The following is a 21463-nucleotide window of genomic DNA, read 5'->3' on the forward strand; positions in this document are numbered from 1 at the left end:
TAGCTTTATAAAACTCTCCAGAGAATCCATCAGGTCCTGGGGATTTCCCATAATTCAATTTTCGAATAGCCTGTGCAATTTCTTCTTGGGAAATGGGTTGATCCAATTGCCTATGATCATCTATCGAAAGATTAGGAATATTTAATTTATGTAAAAAATTATTCATTGCAATATTATCATTAACAGAGTCAGAACTATACAATTTGGAATAAAATTCCCTAAAAGTGTCATTAATTTCAAAGTGGTCAGTTGTCATATCTTTACGTATTTCTTTAATTTGCCACTTGGCTATAAATGGCTTCAATTGATTAGCCAGTAGCTTATCAGTTTTATCTCCATGAATATAAAATTGACTTCTATCTTTTAAAAGCTGGCTTTTAATTGGATACGTTAAAAGGAGATCATATTTAGTTTTGATTTCAATACGTCTCTTATATGTTTCAGGATCAGGTACCGAAGCATATTTACGACCCAGTTGTTTTAACTGATTAGCTAATTCGTTTCTCTCTTTGATAGCTTTTTTAATAATGTTTGCAATATAAGAAATAATTTGACCCTGGATATATGCTTTAAAAGTATCCCATATAATAAGACTAGACTCCTCTTCCAACGTATTTTCTTCAAAACAAAAAGAGTAATTTGATTCTTCATTAAGTTTAAAAAGTCCTCATTGGATAACAGAGTTAAATTAAAATGCCAGAATCTACTCATAGGAATAGGACCAGGAAGATTTAGAGATAGAAGTACAGGAGGGTGGTCAGAAATAGCAATCTCTTTATATTCAAGTGATCAAATCAATGGAATCATTCGACTATCATTAAAAAAATAATCAATCCTGTAAGAGAATGATGGACATGAGAGAACAAAGAATACTCCCTGTCCGTCGGATGAAGAAAACGCCAAGCATCAACTATACCACATTTATTTAGAAAGGAATGGATAAACAAAGCTGACTTATTAAGTGTGGCCGGTTTGACAGATGAACAGTCTAATACTGGATCTAATTAGCAGTTAAATTCTCCTCCCATTACAAAAGAGTAAGTACACAAATCTGGCAAAAACGAAAATAGGCGTTCAAAAATCCTGGATCGTCAACATTGGGGGCATATACATTAGCAATAACAATCAATTTACTGTCTGAACTCCCTGATACAATAACAAATCAACTATTAGGATCCGAAACAACTTTATGCTGAACAAAGGAAATTGTATTACCTACAGAAATTGAAACTCCACGTGATTTTGCATTAAACGAGGAATGGAATTGAAATACCTTTCAACCGAGTAAAAAAATGTAAACAATCACAGCTGTGTATGTGCATTTCTTGTAAGAAAATAATGGGTGCTTTTAATTTTTTAATATAAGCAAACACTTTGTTCCATTTAATGGGATGATTCAGCCCTTTCACATTCAAACTAAATAAGTTAATACTTTGAACCATTTTAAATAAAAATCATCATGTAATTAAAAAATCTGGCCATAAGTTATTAAAACTAGAAAGTAAATTGTAAGGTAAGGTAGTCAAACAGGCAATCATATAATCAACTCAACACAGCTACCAGAAAGAAACAGGCCCTAACCCCTCTCCCTCCAAAAGCCAGATGGCTGACCAATTAGCTAACAACTCAGTTCCCTCACCGAAAAATCCTGTTTACAGAAACTGCGGACTTCAAGGTCAATTATGTCCCTAGCAAGACACAACATAAAGAGTAAAATAAGTCAGTATTCAAAAACTGTAAAAGGGTCAATTTAAACAAATTCAAAGAAAACTATACGAAAAAACAGTATATGAGCAGCCAAAATTGAAACCTTATTTCAAATTCATACTAACAGAAGAAAAAGTTGATCAAATATGAAATATAAATTTTAGACTTCAATGTTGAGATACTCTTTTGTGTCATCAACTGACTTTGTTCTTTGCAATCTGTTCTTCAAAACAATACTCAGACAGGCAGAACACCGAAGGGATGGTTTAAATCCTGTACCAGAAAGTTCCGACATTACTTCATTACATTTCATATGATCAGCCATAACTTCAGGTGAATAGTCTTCCAGAAATCTCACCTTGTAACCATGGAAATCGAACATTCCTAGTTAACAGGTATGGCGAATTAAAACGTCCTTAGTACAAAATTCAAGAAAACTTAGAATGACTGACCTGGGTCTCGCTGCCGACGACCATGGCTTTGAAGTCAGCGAGCGATATGCTTGATCGAGCTTTGGCTCAGAAGTGAATAAAATAGGGAGTAACTGTTTCAGAAAGTTTGCAAAGAACTTCGTAGTGTCAGCGTCTTAAATTGATTCTTCAAGACCAGGAATTTGCAAATTATTTCTCCTGTTTCTACTTTCTAGACTGATAATCCTTTTCATCATTATTTCATTGGATAAGGATAGATCTTTGTCGAGTTTAATTGTACCTTCAACATCCTCTTCAAGTGTCACCAGCTTTGTGGTATTTTCCTGAATTCGGTTCTCATGCTCAGTTAAAGTTTGTTGGATAGAATCCAATTTGCCATTAACTTCTGACTAATGAATTGATTTCATTTTTTACCAATAGAGTATCATTGTTCCCTTTGCCTTCCTGCCTGTGCTTTCGATATAATGTGTATCTTTGGACATTAAGCTCCCAGCTATAATCTTCTTTCTGCCATGATTCAGTGCTACTACAACATCATACCCGTCTATCTGTAACTGTGCTGTAAGTTCATCTACTTTGTTCCATCCACAGCATGCATTCAAATACAACACCCTTTTTGCTTTTTTCCTCCTTTTATGTTGCAATTAACACCATTGATGGCAATTTTGCCCTATCACCAACCTCTCCTGACTATACTTTGCCTCTGCTTGCAAACCAGCTACTTCAACTGCAGCACTGTTATTCTCCCTTTCTGCTATACTGCTTCTGCCCTCCATCCTACATCAACTCTTTGGCCAAGTATTAAACTATATAATCTTTCTAGTTCTGGCATCTGCACACCTGCCTGTGGACTCTTCTCTCTGTGCTGTGATCTTTGCAATGGGTCTCTCCTTCTGCATCAAGATCAATGCTGTAAAGTGAGCCATTCATAGTGAGCCATTCACTGTGGACCCCTCCCTTCCCTGTTCTGTTCTTGACCCCTGGGAACTGTTCCTCTGAACCAGTTTAATCTTGCTCAGTGCCAGCAGTCTAGTGTCACCAGTGGTCCTGGAGCTGGAAGCAGCACATGGAACACTTTTGCCAGTTGCATGAACTTCCCCATTATCCAATTTGCAATCACATTAACAAAGGAACTGATTTCATTTTGGGTTAACTGCTGTTACCTGAGTCAGATTAAGAAGATAATATGAGGAGCAGTGCAGTACAAGAACAGATCAGAGATTCCTTTGAGCAGGTTGATTGGCAGCTTGATGCTGCAGGGATAAAATAGTGGGGGAAGTATGAAAGAGGGAGGAGTTGCTCAGACAGGACAGACAGAACTAATCTACTGAGCTCATATGGATGCAACTGAAGAATAAGAAATGGACGACCACATTAATGATTCAGTGATACCTGAATCATCTTACTTATAATTGTGTTGCAAGTTCATCGATCTAATTCAAAATATACTGCATGTATTCAAATATAACACCTTTTGTCCTGCAGTCACCATTTTTGATTTTATCCGCCTTTTAGGTAGCAACCCATCCTGTTGACTGCAATATTGTGCCATCATCAGCCTCTGCTTACGAGGAGTCTCACTATGCATTGCCTCTATTTGTAAACCAATGACCTCTTCTTCAACACTATCACTCCAATTCCCATTCCCCTGCCAAATTAATTTAAACCCACCATAACAACTCCAGCCAATTGCCCGCAAGGATATTGAACCCCTGGGTTCAGGTGTAACCTGTCCCTTTTATAAAGATCATACCTCTCCTTGAAGAGATCTCAATAATTCATAAATCTGAACCCCTGCCTACTGCACCAGTTCCTCAGCCATTCTTGCAGCAGCTAATTCATCCTATTCTTACCCTCCCTGGCACATGGCATAGTTTGCAACCCACAGATTACTATCCTGCAGGTCCTGTTTCTCAGCTTCCAACCTAGCTCTCTAAAACCTCTCTTTAGGACCTCCTCTCCTTGTCTATCTATTTCATTGAGACCTGGTCACTGTTGTTCCACCCATTAGGTTGTCCCCTTCAATAGTATCTAAAGTTGTATAATTATTATTGAGGGGATCAGCCACAGGTATATTCTGCATTGGCTGTGCATTTCCCCTTCAGCTGACAGGCACATGATAGACAAGGACTGTTTGGAGATGGTCTAGATTCCTTTTCGCGTGGTAGGTCACATGTAACAAAGCTTATAGATTTTTTTCAAAGAGGCTAATAGGAAAGTTGATGAAGGATGTTGTCTAAATGGACTTTAGTAAGAGCTTCAAAAAGGCCTCTCATGAGAGTCTGGTCAGAAAGATTCAGTCACTTTGCATTCAGGATCAGGTAATTATACACTTTTTTCGTGGCAGATACCAGTGAGCTCTCTATCAGGTGCCTGTAGCTAGTGGTGTAGAGCAAGGATCAGTGCTCAGTTCTATATTATTTATCATCCATATCAAATATCTGGCTGGTAATCTTGAAAACTGCATCAGCAGACTTTTAGATAACTCCAAGTTTGGGGTGAAAGTGGACAATGAGGAAGCCCATTGAAGCAGTGAGATCCTGACTTTCTGGATCAATAGGTTGAAAATAGCAGATGGAATTTAATGCAGACAAGTGTGAGGAAGACTTTGGGAAGATGGACCAAGGTAGAACTTGCACAGAGAACGCTAGGGCATTGAATAGTATGGTAGATCAGAGGAATCTGGTAATACAGATTCATAATTAATTGAATATGGTATCACAGGTACAGTTAAAGAGGGTCGTAAAGAGAGATTCTGGCACATTGGTCTTCATAAATCTGAGTACAACAGTTACGATGTTACGTTGAAGTAGTGAAAAAATGGGTGAGGCTATATTTGGAGTATTGTGTGCAACTAGGATTGCCTAACTACCGAAAAGTTGTAAATAAAATTGAAAGAATAGACAGCAATTTACAAGGATATGGCTGAATCTTCAGCACCTGAGATACAGGAAAGGTTTGAGCAGGTTAGACCCTTATTCCGGAGCACAGGATGATGATAAGAGATTTGATACAAAATTATATGGTGTGAAGCCTCACTGGCACCCTTGGCTGTGTAAGTCTTGGGAAGATACACTCTGGTCCTGCCAAACCTGTGAGACTGAGACAGCTCTCCCACCCCAAACCCCGGTTTGTGTGGATGCTGTGTAATTTGCTACCCTGTTACAGGTCAGTGCCAAGAAAAAACAGACAGCACACTGCATATGATTAAAGGAATTATATTTATGAATCTTAACTAAAAGGTTAATAAAGGAAATAAAGTAAAAAAAAAAATACAAAAAGGGCCGTCATCAAATTTCAGATTTCATGGTTCACCCAGAGCTTCTAATTGGGGAAGACTGAACTATTGAAACCCTGCTGGTTTCCTTGGTTGCGTAAGTCTAGGGAAGACACACTCTGGTCCTGCTAAACCCTTGAGAGTGAGACAGCTCTCCCACCCCAAACCCCGGTTTGTGTGGATGCTGTGCAATTTGCTTCTGTCTGGTGACACAAAGGTTGGGGGTGATGTGGATAGTCTGGAGGGTTGTCAAAGGTTACAGTGGGGCATCAGTAGGATGCAGAACTGGGCTGAGATGTGGCAGGTGGAGTTCAACCCAGATAACCCAGGCAAGCGAGAAATCATTGAACATGATTAAAGGAATTATATTTATGAAACTTGTGCAAAGTGAAATGTTAAGGGTGATGAGAGTGTAGAACTCACTGTCCGTGGAAGTAGTGGAAGCAACTTGGAAGTCAACACTTAAAGGAAGTTTGGGTAATTTTACAGAGGGGGAGGTATGGATGTCTATTGTCTGCTTTCAGATCAATGACATTCAGAGAACAATAGTTCTGCTCAGATTAGATTGGCTGAGTGGCTTGTGTCTGTGATATAGAGCATCTTATGTCAGCTGTATCGTAAGAAAGATGAGGTCAGAGCATGGATCACTGACTGTAATTGTGACATTGTAGTCATTAGTGAGACAGTTGCAGGAGGAGGACTGGCAGCTCAATATTCTGGGGTTCCATTGCTTTAGACATGACAGACTGGGAGGGAGTAAAGGAGGAAGTGTGGCATTACTAAGCAGAGAAAATGTCACGAAAGTGCTCTGTCAGAACAGAATGGAGAACTCATCTAGTGAGGCGTAATTGTGGAACTGAGAAATAATAAAAGGAATGACCACATTAATAGGGCTATATTACAGACCACTCAGCAGACCGGGGGTTTAGAAGAACAAATGTGTAAAGAGATTGCAAACTATAGCAACAAACAGAAGATTGTCACAGTAAGTGATTTTAAATTTCCACATATTGACTGGGACTCCCATACTGACAAATGACTAGATGGGATGGAGTTTCTCAAATGTGTTCAAAAAAATTTCCTTAATCAGTACATAAAATTCCCAATGTCCCTTAGTGCTCAATAATGGATCTGCTATTAGTGAATGAGACAGGGCAAGTGACAGTAATTTGTGTTTGGGAAACACTTTGCATCTCCTGATCCCAGTGGCATCAGTTTCAAGTAAATATGGAAAAGGATAGGTCTTGTCCTTGGATTGAGATTCTAAATTGGAGAAAGGCCAGATACGATCAATTTTGATGGTATCAGAATTGATCTGGCAAATGTGCATTGGGACAGTCTCATTTCTGGTAAAGGTGTACATGGTAAGTGGGAGGAATTCAACAGTGAAATTTTGAGAGTACGAAGCTTGTGTTGAAATGGGAAGTTTTATTGAAATAGAACATAGAGCATAGAAGTCTACAGCACATTACAGGCATGTTGGCCCACAAAGTTGTGCCAATCATGTAATCTACCCCAGTAACTGCCTAGAATTACACTACCGCATTTCCCTCTATTTTTCTAAGCTCTATGTACCTATATAAGAGTCCGTTAAAAGACCCTATTGTATCTGCCTCTACGGCTGTTGCTGGCAGTGCATTCCAAGTATCCACCACTCTCTGTGTAAAAAAATTACCGCTGATCTCCCCTTGGTACCTATGTCAAACCACCTTAAAACTATGCCCCCTCATTTTAGTCACTTCAGCCCTGGGAAAAAGCCTCTGGCTATCCACACCATCAATGCTTCTCATCCTCTTATCCTCTGTCACTCCAAGGAGAAAAGGCCAAATTCTCTCAAGTTATTCTCAGAAACCACACTCTCCAATCCAGGCAACATCCTTGTAAATCTCCTCTGCACTCTTTTTATAGTATCCACATCCTTCCTGTAGTAAAGTGAACAGAAATGAATGCAGTATTCCAAGTGGGGTCTGACCAAGGTCTTATATAACTGTAACATTACCTCATGGCTCTTGAACTCCATCCCACGGTTGATGTATGCCAACACACTATACACCTTCTTAACAACACTGTCAACCTGCGCAGGAACTTTGAGTGTCATATGGATATGGACTCCAAGATCTCTCTGATCCTCCACTCTGCCAAGAATCTTACCATTGATACTATATTCTGTCTTTAAATTTGACCTACAAAAATGAACCACTTCACACTTATCTGAGTTGAACTACACTTGTCACATCTCAGCCCAGTTTTGCAGACTATTGATGTTGTGCTGTACCCTATGACAACTATCCACAACACCCCCAACCTTTGTGTTACCAGCAAACTTACTAACCCACCCCTCCACTTCCTCATCCAGGTCATTTCTAAAAATCACAAAGAGAAGAGGTCCCAGAACAGATCCCTGAGGCACACCGCTGGTCACCAAACTTCAGGCAGAATGTGAACCATCTATAACCACCCTTTACCTTCTGTGGGCAAGCCAGTACTGGATCCACAAAGCAAGCTCTGCTTTGATCCCATGCCTTCATACTTTCTGAATAAGCCTCACATGGTGAACTTTGTCAAATGTCTTACTGAAATCCATGTACACTGCAATGACTGGTCTTTCATCTGCATGTTTTCATATATCCTCAAAGATGGATGAAATTGAAAACAGAATTGAAAGTACCCATTCCAAATCTACTTCCCATTCCCATTCCAACATATCAGCTCATAGCCCCCTCTTCTGCTGCGATGAAGTCACACTAAGGTTGGAGGAGCAATACATTATATTCCATCTGGGTAGCCTCCAACCTGATGGCATGAACATTGATTCCCTCAACTTTCAGTAATTGTTTCTCTACCGTCTCTTCAATACTCTCCATTCCCGTTTCTCTCTCTCCTTATCTCCTTCCCGGCCCATCACCTCCTTTGGTCTCATTCTCCTTCTCTTTCTTCAATGGTCTTCTGTTCCCTCCTATCATATTCTCTCTACACCACACCTTTATCTTTTTCACTAATCAACTATCCAGGACCCTGGAGAGACTTGTCCTAGAGCAGCACCGGCCTATGGTTAGGCCACACTTAGACCCCCTCCAGTTTGCCTATCAGCCCCGACTAGGAGTTGAGGATGCCATCGTCTACCTGCTGAACTGTGCCTACGCCCACGTGGACAAGCCAGCGAGCACTGTGAGGGTCATGTTTTTTGACTTCTCCAGTGCGTTCAACACCATCCGCCCTGCTCTGCTGGGCGAGAAGCTGACAGTGATGCAGGTGAATGCTTCCCTGGTGTCATGGATTATTGATTACCTGACTGGCAGACCACAGTACGTGTGCTTGCAACACAGTGTGTCAGACAGAGTGGTCAGCAGCACTGGGGCTCCACAGGGGACTGTCCTGTCTCCCTTTCTCTTCACCATCTACACCTCGGACTTCAACTACTGCACAGAGTCTTGCCATCTTCAGAAGTTTTCTGATGACTCTGCCATAGTTGGATGCATCAGCAAGGGAGATGAGGCTGAGTACAGGGCTATGGTGGGAAACTTTGTCACATGGTACAAGAAGAATCATCTGCAGCTTAATGTGAAAAAGACTAAGGAGCTAATGGTGGACCTGAGGAGGGCTAAGGCACCGGTGACCCCTGTTTCCATCCAAGGGGTCAGTGTGGACATGGTGGAGGATTACATATACCTGAGGATACGAATTGACAATAAACTGGACTGGTCAAAGAACACTGAGGCTGTCTACAAGAAGGATCAGAGCTGTTTCTATTTCCTGAGGAGACTGAGGTCCTTTAACACCTGCCGGACGATGCTGAGGATGTTCTACGAGGCTGTGGTGGCCAGTGCTATCATGTTTGCTGTTGTGTGCTGGGGCAGCAGGCTGAGGGTAGCAGACACCAACAGAATCAACAAACTCATTTGTAAGGCCAGTGATGTTGTGGGGGTGGAACTGGACTCTCTGACGGTGGAGTCTGAAAAGAGGATGCTGTCCAAGTTGAATGCCATCTTGGACAATGACTCCCATCCACTCCATAATGTACTGGCTAGGCACAGGAGTACATTCAGCAAGGACTCATCCCACTGAGATGTAACACTGAGCGTCATAGGAAGTCACTCCTACCTGAGGCCATCAAACTTTACAACTCCTCCCTCGGAGTGTCAGACACCCTGAAATAATAGGCTGGTCCTGGACTTATTTCCACTTGGCATGATTAACACTATTATTTAATTATTTATGTTTTTATATTGCTATATTTCTTCACTATTCTTGGTTGGTGCGGCTGTAACAAAACCCAATTTTCCTCGCGATTGATAAGGTATGTCTGTCTGTCTTTACATCATCCCCTGCCCCTCTTCTGGTTTCACTTATCACCTAATACCATGTACTTCTTCCTCTCTCCCCCTACCTTCTTAGTCTGATGTTTCCTCTTTCTTTCCAGTTGAGATGAAGAGGTTTGGCCTGAAACCTTGACTGTTATAGATACTGCTTGGCATTTTGATTTTCTCCAGTATTTTGTGTGTGTTGCTTCAAATCTCTGCGTCACTGCCCTGTCTACCTGTTATACCGATACTGTATTTGGCCTGCACAACTTATGTTTCTGAAATTACTGACTTTGCACACGTCTGAGGTAAATTCAAACTGCCACACTTTGCCCAAACGTCCCAGGCGATCTGGATCTTGCTGTAATCTCGGTCAACCTTCTCCACCGTCCGCTGTACCACCAAAATCGTTATTTTCCATAAATTGATTAAACATGGAACTAGTATTCTCATGCAAGTCATTAATATAAATGATAAAATGCAGGAGAACTGTTAATCACCTGTGATTTGCACCCTCCAAATAGAAAAACAAACCACTATTACCACCCTCTCACAAAAGCCACAAGCTGATTTAAATTCATTTGGCTCGTTCAAACAGGATTTCTTATGATTACCTGACGACTTCCTTCTCAAACACAATAAACATGTTTTCCTCTTTCAGTGGGAAATGTCTGGTCTTCTATCCAACCTGTATTGCAGCACCAAGGATGTGAGGGATCTGCTGGATGCTTGTCAATGTGAATTACAGAAGGATTTTCAATTAGCCATCGAGAGAAAATCCAAGCTGTTCGAAAATGAACCTGATTGCGGTGATGGGTGAGTCAGGGTCGGGCACCTTGACCCTGATCAATGCCCTGTTTGGGTTGGATGAGAATGAGAAAAGGGCTGCCCAACCTGCGGTAAAGAGACCACTATGGAAATAACACCTTACGCCCACCCCACAATTCCTAACGTTCAGTACTATGATTTCCCTGGGTTGAACACACCAATGTCTCTGGGGAAAAAGTTCATGAAGAAAACCAACTATTCCCAGTATGATTTGGGCATCATTGGCACTGCTGTTCGGTTCACGGAGAATGACAAGTTATTTGCTGGGGCTCTGAAGAAGGTGGGAAATCTTTCTACCTGGTGCTATCTAAGATCGACGAGACTGTCAGGGGAGAAAGCCGCAAGAAGGGTTAAAACCAGTAGGGTATGTTCCGGAAAGTGAGGGAATATTGCATCCCCTCACTAGAGTCAGCAGAGATACAAAATACTTTCGTTTTTCTCTATTCCGCCTATAACTTTGACCAGTTTGATTTTGATGAATTAAGGGAGGTTGTGTTATCCAATCTCTCGGAGACACAGAAGAATCTATTCATCACAGCACTCCCCAACACACCTGAAGCTGCTATAGAGAGAAAACATCAGGCTCTGCAGCGTTTCATCCAGATGCTGTCCGCCATATCGGGGGCTATCGGTGCAATTCCCATTTCGGGTTTGTCTCTTGCCTGTGACCTGGCACTCATTATCTCCGATATCCTGTTCATACGGAAGAACCCTGGTCTGGATGAGTCATCTCTCAGCAAACTGTCCCAGAGAATGGGGATCAGTGTAGTGTATCTGCGGAGAGGTACCGAGCACAAATGGGTGTTCGGGGAGATAACACGTGAGCAGGTAGTGCTGTTGATGCAGAGAAGCACAGTGGCAATGGCGCTGACAATCGACGAGCCCTTCCTTGACTTTGTCCCCATTTTAGGCTCTATATTTGGGGCAACATCATCCTTTGGGGTGACTCTCATGAAGCTGAATAATTCGCTGGATACAATGGTGGAGACAGCTAAAATTGCCCTTCAAAATGCCAAGGTAGCCGCTTCCCCTGAAGGCATCGGTAACTGAGGGCTGTTATCAGTGTGCCCCTCTTACTCTGTCCCGGAGGGATTGTCACACCATCCTGATATCTAGCAAACAAAGTCAATGTCTTTCTGGCACTCCATCCCCATCTGGACAAGGGATTCTGCAGATACTGGAAATCATGAGCAACACACAGCAGGAACTCGGCAGGTCAGGCAGCATTAATGGAGGGAATAAATAATTCATCAGGACTCCTGTTAATCCTAACACCGCTTGAGTCCAAGTGTATCCCATTACCCCTATAAGGAGGGCTATCCCTGTTACCATCATTTCCGGGAGCTGTTTCTCCATAGTCACTGTCTGACCCAATGAACCATCCAACTCTTTCGAGTGTATTTCAGATTTCCAGCATCTGCAGCATTTTGCAACAGAATGCCTCACAATTTAATCTAGATTCAGTCATCCTGCTGTAGATGTTTAAAGACACAAACACAAGAATTTCTGCATATGCTGAAAATCCAAAGCAACACACACACACACAAAATGCTGGAGGAACTCAACACGTCAGGCAGCATCTACGGAAAAGAATAAACAGTCGACGTTTCGGACAGTGACGCTTCATGAGAACTGGAGTGTCGGGTGCACCAACTAGCAACAAACAGTTTCAGTGACCGCAGGTTGGTAACGATTACATCCTACCCCTATTCAGTGCCGGGTCCAGTAAGGTATGGATTCGTGCCACTGTTCCCAGATTCAATGTTGAATCGTTCAACACAATGAATTTAATTTCCTCAGCCCTGCTGGAACTTAAACACAGTCTCCTGTGTTATTGAGTCCAAGTATCGATGCAGTAGCTAAATCTGACAAGTAGTGTGCACACACCCTTCATCATAGTCCAGCTTAATGTTTGTTTTCTTCTTCTGTAATATTTCGATGTACTTTTGAATTGTGATTAAAAGATCTGACAGAAGCAAGCAACTGCCTCTCGGTCAGCGCTCATTCTTTGTGAACAGCGATGAATTCCATTAAACTTCACGAATCCCGGTCTCCAGTGCAACCAGGTGACTCAGTGTATCTTCAGTGTTGCTGCTCCTCATTACTGGTCACCGTTTGTCCACTAGGAAGTCGAGGATCCAGTCCCAGAACTTACAGATTGGTGACCTGCTTAGAATTCAAGTATTGCAGAGCTGTAGTCAAGAAACAGTAGTTTGCTAGATGGAATAAACTGTTACATAGTCTGGTCGTGAGAGCCCGAATGCTTCGGAGCCTTTTCCCAGACAGCAGCAGGGTGAAGAGATTGTATGGGGTGTGCATGGGGTCCTTCATAATGCCGTTTCCTTTGCAGATGCAGCGTGTAGTGTAAATGGTGGGAAGACAGACCTCGATGATCTTATCAGCTGACCTCACTATCGGCTGCAGGGTCTTGCGATCTGAGATGATGCAATTTCCGAACCAGGCTGTGATGCAGCTGCTCAGGATGCTCTCAATACAACCCCTGTAGAATGTGATGAGGATGGGGGCTGTGACAGACCCCTGGAAGCACTTTGTGATGGCAGATCTCAGAGCAGTTGGTGGTAGTCTTTAAGGTAGATTACCTTGTTTATTTACGTCCCGTGATGATAGTGAACCATAGATAGAACAGGGACCTGCTAAAAATGTCTGATAATAGCCTGCCAGTTGATCTGCATTGGATCTAAGGACCATCTCTGACTGATGCTTATGCAGACATCAGCCTCCAGAAGTGCAGCCTTATGTTGTAGTGGAGACTGTTAGTTACACACCCATTCCCTTCTGTTCGAAACATGAAGAGATGTGTTAAACTCATTGATAAAGTGTGTGCTGTTATCGCTGAAACAGCTAGGCTTCATTCTGGAGCTCATTGTAACATGCAAGTCCTGACACACAAATGGGTGGATTGTCTCTTGGCATCTCTGATAACTTCTCAAAGGTTGAATCATAATTTTATGTACAGAACAGGTCACCTGGTTTGAATGCTGAACCATTTGGCTGTATTCTTGGGTATCATATACTGTATGGTTAAAATACAATTAAACATGAATTGAATTGAATTAAATTAGAAAGGACGAATAAAAGTCACCCAAGTGGAAGCAGTGCAGTCATTCTTCGAGCATCCATTGCTGTGAGTCAGTCAATGGTTGAAGTGGCTTTGTCGAGGTAAGTATCTGAAAAATTTCTAACTTTCTTCTTAATTCTTCATTCATCATCATTCAGGGATTGGTGGTGCAGTGAGAATGGCTCCAGTGGCATTGTTTTCTACTGTGTGTGAAACACGGGAATTCAGGGAGAAATCCAGTCTCCCAGACAAACTCTAGGTGCACCGAGCTGCAGCTTCTCAGAGAATGTATTAAGGAATTGGAGCTATAACTCGATAACCTTCAGCTCGTATGGACGAATGAAAAGGTGATAGACAGGAGTCGCTGGGGGTTAGTCACCCGTAAGCTGCAGGACACAGGTAAATGGGTGACTGTCAGGAGAAGGAAGGGAAATGGACAGCCAATGCAGAGTACACCGGTGGCTATTTTCCTCCATAATAAGTTGAAGAGACGATCATGGTGTTGGGGGGGTGGGGGGTGGGGATGCCACAGTAACCGGGTCTCTGGCTCAGAGTCTGGTGCCTGTGGTTCAGAAGAACAGAGAGGTGAAGAGGCCTACAGTGGTAATAGGAAATTCCATAGTTCAAGGAACAGAGGCAGGATAGTGTGGGACTGATAGAGACACCAAGATGGAATATTACATCCCAGGTGACAGGGTCAGTCGGGTATGTCTTGGATTGGGTTTTTGGCATTCTCAAGGGGTAGGGTGAGCAGCCAGAAGTCTTGATACACATTGGCACCAAAAATGTAGGTAGAAAGGGTGTGGAGACCATGAAGACAAATTTTAGGGAGCTATGTAGAAAGCTGAAGAACAGACCCACCAGAGTAGTAAACCCTAAATTGCTGCCTGTGTGCCAAGTTAAAGGATAAGATCTGTTAAGTTCAAAAACTGTTTAAAAACAGTGAAAACACATGTTAAAAAGGGCTAAAATACGAACAGGTATTTAATTGTTTCTTTCATTCTTTATTGTGTAAAGTTAGGCCCTAATAGTATTATCAGTGATCTGCAGAGTAGCCTTGATCTGCTACGCTGAGGTCAATTGCTTCTGTCTCCATCCATATACCCAGGGGACATCACGGTACTTTCTTCACTTGAGTAAATTCTCAATGAGGAAACCACCTCACGTCTTTATCGTTCTTATCTCTCCCCGTTTTTCAGGGGCGTAACATTATGGAGGCACCGCTGAGATGGTGCTTCAGATGTCCGGTGTCCACAACCTGGTGGCCGAATTCTGCAGCAGCTAAATTCTCCCCGCAATACAACTCAGGCATGCTGCAATGAGGAATGGCGCTGCTGTTCGAGGAGAGCTGGAAGCTGGTGGTGGAGTACACGTCATCCGAGGCCAGTCAGAGATGATCAGGGACGTTAAAGGCCGTCCAGTTCAGAGCCAACTCCTGCACAGTAAGTTTCTCCTGTCCTGTCAACATGCCAGCCTTAGAAGAGCTACAGGAAGTAGTAGTAGGAGGGTTACGTACCCTGACTAGAGACAATTTGCTCAAAGTTTGTGATTTTCTTGACATATCAGGCGAGCAAAGAACAGCTGTTGAAGGGAAGTCCCGCATATCACTAGTGACTCATGTAATGAAATTTCTTGAAAGAGAAGAAGTGGCAGAGTTAGACAATGACAGCAGGTTGGAATTGTTGCGGCTGAAAGAGAAAAATGCAGACTTGACCAAGGGTACAGATAATGGAGCAGCACCATCTGGGGAAGTGTGGAAAGGGCAGGGCTACGGAGAGAAGTAGAGGTACAAAGAACTGTGAAGCGACATAAAGGAGGGGAAATTGAGCAGCTCACCCCTGTTAATGCTACTGTTCATGAGTCTCAGTACCAGTCTCGAACTACCGTGAGCCCACAAGTCAGTGCTGAGCCGCAGCAGCCAAGCCAATGCTGGCGCAAAGATTTCAAAATCTCTGGCCAAATAGGTGAACCAGGCCAAAAGGATAAACTGACATTCTCCAGGTTTGCTCAGCAGATTGAGAATGGACTGAATTGAGGTTATCCTGAGATAGAAATAGTAGATGCGGTAGTTAGAGCTATTTCTCCAGGCTTACAGTTACGCAGCTATTTGGAAGGAAGACCCGACCTGACTCTCCCCACACTCCGACGCATCCCCTGCTCCCACTTCCAAGCACAGAGCGCCACAGAGCTTTACAAGCAGCTAGCTTCTGAAGCACAGAACAGCAAAGAAACCCCTCAGAGTTTTCTCATGCGTGTTCCAGATTTGAGGCAGAAAGTGCTGTTTGCTTCCCAAGAGTCAGAATCAGGGCTTAGGTCCGATCCAGCTTTAGTCCAGCACATGTGCTTACACACATTACTTACTGGTCTCCAGAATGACAGTATCAGGATAGACATGCAGCCTCTCCTCCTCGATACTGAGACCTCAGATGAGCTTCTGTTAGAGAGGTTAAACATCGCCTGTGCTAATGAGGCGAAAGAAGAAACAAAAAGAAGTCTAACACTCCACGGTCAGCAACAAGTGTAAGCGTAGTGCAGTCAGAGGATCGGCCACCTGCTAAGTGCTGGGTGAAGGAAGACAAAACACAGGTTTCCCCTGAACTGTTAACAGAGATACAAGAGCTTAAGACAGGTGTAGCTTTTTAAAAGGTCTCAGTGCAGAGGTAGCTCAGATTAAAGAGACACTACAACAGACGAGGTTTCAGCAACAGCCCTGTGCCCCACCTGCAGTCAGGCCGGATAGAGACCCTCAGCCACCTGCTTTACCAAAGCAGTATTACAACAGCTACAGTCAGCCACAAGCACCTGCTCCAATGCAGCTTCAGTATGGACCTAGTCAGTACACTAGCCGCTCTGTCCATGCACCACGGAGATGTTTTGTCTGCCAGCAGGCAGGAGCAAATGGACGCTGCCTGCACTGCTACCGATGTGGAAGTGAAGAACATTTTCAAGCCGGCTGCAAAATTAGAGGAATCAGACCGTCGAGAGAGGCTCCGTTAAACAGGGAATGGTTACCACCAAGGGATGGGTGTTAACTGTGACTAGCAAAGATTCCCAGAAACGTGCAGATTGTGGCAGTATAGACTTACCTGGCAAACGGAAACAATGGTCATCCTGTGAAGAGAGAAATGTTAACACTCCGCCCCCCCCCCCCCCCCAGCTCGGGTTGGCCACCCCCACAAAGTCACCTCGCTAGTTGGCAGATAGTGTATTGTTGAGTGTTACCTGGATGGCCACCAACTGCAAGCTTTATGGGACACAGAATACTTACACAATGCTGGAAGAACTCAGCAGGTCAGGCAGCATCCATGAGAAAAGAGTAGCCAAAGTTTTGGGCTGAGACCCTTCATCAGGATGAAGGGTCTCAGCCTTCATCAGACCTTTCCTGATGAAGGGTCTCGGCCCGAAACGTTTGCTACACTTTTCTCACGGATGCTGCCTGACCTGCTGAGTTCTTCCAGCGTTGTGTATGTATTCTTTGATTCACAGCATCAGCAGTTGTATTTTTGTGTTTTTATGGGACACAGGCTCTCAGGTGTCAATAATCGATGAAAGATGGAAAGATGAATACTTGCCAACCGCAAGGCTGAGTGATGTCTCGGAGATCCTTGACTCATGTGATGACTTGACATTGACTGCCGCAAACTGAACTGAAATGCCGTACTTGGAATGGATTGAAACGATTTTCCGGCTTGCCTCTGGAACTGACCAAGCAGGAGAACTGATCATTCCAGTGCTTGTAATGAAGCCTGGCACCTGTCTCATGTCATCATTGGCTTCAATGTTATTGAGCACATCCTGACTAAGACCGAGAAGACTAAACAGTATAGCATGGTGAGGAAAGCTTTCCCAGGTCTCAAAGGAAACAAGGTGAGAGCTTTTATCCAGGCCATTAGTGCAGAGCAAGAAGATGAGTATGCAGTGAAAATGAAGAAAGAGGTTGCAGTTTCAAAACACAGTAGTATTCAAGTTAACTGTCGTGTAGCTGCACAGCCTTTTAAAGGTGACATGACCATGTTATTTCAGCCAGACCTGAACCCGCAGTGGCCAGATGGTCTTGAGTTTTATGACACACTAGTCAGAGTCAGGAAGGGTGTACTCCCAGTCATCACAATTGATGTTTCTAACCCAGCTGGCCATGACATTGTTCTTCCAGGGCGCACTTTAATTGGCACAGTACAAACTATTATGACGGTTCGGCCCGCCCCGGTTTCTGAGAAAGTTGCAACACCAGCTACAGTGAGCCACACCAGCATGAAACCCACAGGTAGTGCCAGTGAACAGTGGGACTAGACTACCTGTAGATCTAAGTCACCTCAGTGAGGATCAGAGACCGGTAGTGACCGGTAGTGTAACGCCTGTACCACGTGCCACGAGAATAATTAGAGCACGATTTGGCACTGAACGTGTGGCTAAGGAACTGTTACACGTGCCGGGGTTCAGATTTACGGTTCTTCTGGAAAAGGTACGACCTGTACAAAAGCAGCTGGTTAAAACTGAACACAAGTGGGACCATTATCCTTATGGGCGGGTTTGCTAGAATTTATTGGTGTGAGGGGGTCTGTGGGAACTAGAGTGATATTGCTGAGGATGAGGTAGTTAGTTCACAAGCAGAGGCAATGTGTAATGACTCTCCCAACAAAATGAGGCTGATGATGGGGCAAAATTGCAGTCGACATGATGAGTTGCAATACCAAAGGCGGACATAATTGAAAAGGGTGAATGGAGCAACGCATTCAAAATGCCGGAGGAAATTCTTCCAGCACTTTATGCAGGTTGATTGGATTTCCAGCATCTGCAGATTTTTTCTTGAAGGGTGAATAGAGGACTGAACATGTTATATTGAATTGGCGCAAAATGCAGAATAAGTTAGATGAACTTGTAGCAGAATTACAGATTGGCATATGTGATGTTGTGGGTATCACTGAATCAGGATTTAACGAAAAATATAGCTGAGGGCTTTCTGTCCAAGGATACACATTGTATTGAAAGGACAAACAAGAGGCAAGAGGGGATGGTGTAAAAAACGAAATCATATAATAAGAAAGAGGTGACAAATGGTCAAAAGGACTTGAATCACTGTTGGTAGTATTACATACACCGTGGGTATCTTATGACTGTCTTGCAATCATGATGTAATGGAGTATCTGGAGAGCATGATGTAACGGTCTTTTGATGGTGGGGTGATGTAATTTCCCGCCAGTTTGAGGTCATGTGTTGATCTGTTTCAACAGGTGTAAAATGGGACAGCCTTGGTGTGACGCAGGTCAGTTCGTTGCTTAATTCATCAGTGACTCCGTTCTGCTGCGTTTTCGTTTCATGACGCAGTTTCGTTTTTAAGTGCAGTTTTAATTTCTACTGTAAGAATCATTGTGCCGGCAGTTCTGAAAATCACTGCCAGTTAAAGTCCAGTCGGAGAGTGAAGAATTATTGAAGTTCGGGAAGCCAAAGGATCGAGTAAATTTGCTGTCGTCGGTGGTAATACAGGATCGACCTTATGGAATCTTTATTCAGAAGGTGGTAATCTGCACCCACGATAGTCCCTGCTGTAAGAGGAGAAAGGACTGGGGCAGTGAGTTATTTGCTAAAAGGAAAAGGTCAGTTCACTTAAGCCGTTTTTAATTCCTTTGCTGTAAATCCTTCGGGGAAGGCATATTTTGGCTGAGATCAGCAGTAACATCATGTGTAGAAGAATTCGTTACTTCAGGGAAATTCTCTCCTAACTGACTGTCTAAATCACTTGGATTTTTTGGATTATCGCTTTAAGGACCGAGATTGCATTATCGCTTTAACTGTGCTCGCAATATTGCTTTAAGAACTTTTCGAGTTGCCATATAGCAGTTAACTTCCGGTTAATTTAGTCGTTTGTTTACTTTTCATTTGTTACTGAGCTCTGTTTTAAATAAAGGTTTCTTTGTTTATAAAAAGTAAGTCTCAATTATATATTTATTGTTGACGAACCATAACAATTCATAACAATTGGGGTCTCGAGGGATGTGTTCTGTTTTTGAGTTTAAATGCTTGTTTTATTATCAATTTGATTTAGCAAGGGAAATACCCGATTCTTTTGTTTGATTGGTTTGTGAGTGGTATTCTGCAGGAATGAATATTGATGACCTTCTGGCATCGCCAGACCAGGAGTTATTAGCGAAGGCGATAAAGGATGATGTATCTGAGATTGCGAGCAGGTTGGTACTTAAAAGTATTTTGGATGTTACAACAAAGCCTGTAATTCAGAGGAAAATCATGGAACACTACGTAGATTCAGATGTTTTAGATAAAACGGTTCTAGATAGTTTCCCTGTAAGTAAAACAGTTACACCTGGAACAGGTTGCGTTAGAAAATCTTAGAATAGAAGCTGAATTAAAGCAGAAGCAATTGAAAGCTAACTTGGAACTATGTCTGTTAGAATCTGAAAATAAACAGAGGGAATTTGAACTTGTGATGGCGGAATTAAAGTCTGAAAATCAGTCCTCTGGATTGAGGAAACAATTTATTGCTAGTCGAGAAGTTATATTAGCTCCTCCATCAATGAAACAGAAGTGGAGAGATATATTCAACATTTTGAAACTGTTGCTCTGATTTCATAGTGGTCGAAGTAGAAATGGCCAGTGATATTACAACATGTAATTAAAGGCAAGGCGCAGCACGTTTATACAGCTTTAACTGCTGAGCAAGCACTAGACTATGATATTGTGAAGCAGCATATATTAAAGGCGTATGAGCTGGTTCTGGAAGCATATAGAGAAAGATTCAGAAATTTGAAGAAATATGTGGAAAAAAAACTTATGTGGAGTTTGCCTACGATAAAGCTGTGTGTTTTGAAAGATGGGCTTCCTATAAAAATGTAAATGCGGTCTATAATAAACTGAAAGTGTTAATTTTAATGGAGGAATATAAAAGAAGCATCCCTGTTGAAGTAAGGGCATACTTAAATGAAAGGGACACTGCTACATTGCAGGAGTGTGCTAAATTAGCTGCTGAGTATGCTTCAATCCACAAGAATAAATTTCCTCAGGGTGGAAATTATAAAAGGAAAAATAGCACAGACAGTCAAGGTAAATCAGAAATTAAATGAGAAGTTAATGAGAAAGGTAAGGATGAAGGAAAACCTGTGAAGGAAAGACAGTTTGGCCCTATTTGTAATTACTGTAAGAAACCTGGTCACATAATAGCTAACTGTTTCCGATTGAAGAAGAAGGAGAAGGAAGCAGTCCCAGATGCTTGTGTGCAACATATTGAAACACCTGTAAATTTACATGGTTCGATAAACATAAATGAAGCTTTGTTAGAGTCTGACCAAGTTAAGAGGGGATATGATCATTTTATAACTGAAGGATTTGTATCCTTGAAAGAGGGATCCACTTCAGTGCCAAATAAAAATTCTTAGGGATACTGGAGCTTCTCAATCACTGATATTAAAGAGTGTGTTAAAGTTTAATGATGAGTCTGACACTGGTGAGGTAAACTATACACAAGGTGCTGGGAGTGCCCTTATGCCTGTACATTTACATAGAGTAAATTTAAGGTCAGGGTTAGTTACAGGACTTTTTAAAGTAGGACTACAACCTAGCTTACCTGTAAAGGATGTTGTTTTATTGTTAGGAAAAGACTTAGCAGATGGACAAGTGTTTCCTGAAGTGCATTTGGTCAGAGGAACGATGGATGAATTCTAACACAGATTCCTTCTGTGTTGTAACTCCAGCTATGGCTAAAAAGTTTGATGTGCAGGATGAGGTTGTTACCCATGACTGTTTAACTCAGGATTCCAATTTTGAGGATGTGTCAGAAACTTTCTTACCTCCATTGTTTGAACAAGATTCTTGGAGTAAGTCTGACCTT

The 21463-nt window shown here is 42.5% G+C and overlaps 1 pseudogene; it reads left to right on the forward strand.

Annotated features, from left to right (window-relative positions):
* The first annotated feature begins 10383 nt into the window (after positions 1-10383).
* LOC140729926 (interferon-gamma-inducible GTPase 10-like) lies at positions 10384-15407 on the forward strand (annotated as a pseudogene).
* Positions 15408-21463: the final 6056 nt, after the last annotated feature.

This window comes from Hemitrygon akajei, chromosome 7 (genome assembly GCF_048418815.1).
Source record: "Hemitrygon akajei chromosome 7, sHemAka1.3, whole genome shotgun sequence".
Lineage (NCBI taxonomy): Eukaryota > Metazoa > Chordata > Chondrichthyes > Myliobatiformes > Dasyatidae > Hemitrygon > Hemitrygon akajei.